Source organism: Lactuca virosa, chromosome 9 (assembly GCF_052849685.1).
Source record: "Lactuca virosa cultivar CGN04683 chromosome 9, Lactuca_virosa_CGN04683_v6, whole genome shotgun sequence".
NCBI classification, from domain to species: domain Eukaryota; kingdom Viridiplantae; phylum Streptophyta; class Magnoliopsida; order Asterales; family Asteraceae; genus Lactuca; species Lactuca virosa.
Genome location: NC_136434.1, coordinates 226,552,553 through 226,553,868, shown reverse-complemented (window position 1 = coordinate 226,553,868; position 1,316 = coordinate 226,552,553).

Genomic DNA, 1,316 nt, shown 5'->3' with positions numbered 1-1,316 from the left:
AAGTACAGGAGACCATATAGATATACCAATCTAATCGGTCACTACAACATAGCAACATCCTATATACCAGTATGCATAACCTACTAGGATGACATTGGTGCCTTCAACCCACGAGTATATTGAGGAAAACTCACCTCAATGTCCAAAAGGTAGTTGAATTGATCACTGCTCCAAATACCAGATCTACAGGTCACCTATGCAGCAAATAAGGATCAATCCTCAACCTACTGCTCAAAATACTCCATTTGACCTAAATTCAAACTTCGTCAACGATCAAAGTCAATGGTCAACGGTCAAAGTCAACATTCCAAGGTCACTCAGTCAGTCGTCACATCGTGAGCTAATAAGACAGAATAGTCGGATACTTCTATTCTCACACCGTGACACCCAAGTTGCCACGTCGTGAGAAGCGCTCTGTACATATTTATGTATAAAGCTCTTAATCCCTTTAGCCATGCAACCAAAACTTCCAGAAGGTCTTAGCTACTCCATAATACCATAAAAATCGTGGCTTTTAGACATGCATGGCCAATTCATGTCTTAACACAAGCTAGGTCTAAAATTGTAAAAAATATGGCGAAGATCTCATGCAAAAGCTCAAGGTCCTATAAAACTTCAGATCCATGACCTCTAACCACCAAAGGACCTTGGGGATCCTCAAAGTTGGCAACTTTATGGAATGCTAACACTCCCACTAACCAAAACATGAAGAAAATCCATGGAAAATTTAGATTAAGCACTTGGAATCATAAAGTAAGGAACTTTAAATACTCACAAAGGTCCAAAGTGTGAGAAAAGATGATAGTGAAACTTGCAAGCTGAAATGGTGCACCAAATGCTCTTCCTCTTCTTCTTCTTCGCTAGAAAACACCCAAATGGAGCTCAAAATCAACTTTAGAGGATTAGGGTTTCAAAGGGGAGTGTTAGGAGGTGATCGAGGCTGAGGGTGGGCTAAACCTAGCCCTTACTTCCTTTAAATAAGGGAAAACCCCTCGAAATTAGGGTTTGGATCAGAACAGGTCTCACGTCGTGACTCCTAATCAGATGCACGTTTCTTCTAAACGTGATCACGTCGTGACCAGCGTTAAAACTTCAAGAATTCAATCTGAGATTCTAAAATGGTGCTTACCTGGAACTGGTTGTTAGAATTCTTCCCCACTTGAATCAAACTTCATCCTCAAAGTCTGATGCTGTGAATAAATCTGGGTAATGCTTATGCATCTCTGCCTCAGGTTCCCACATCCACTCGGAATCCTTTCTATGCTGGCACTGGACGTTGACAAAAGATACCACCTCGTTGCGCAAGGCCTTTGTCT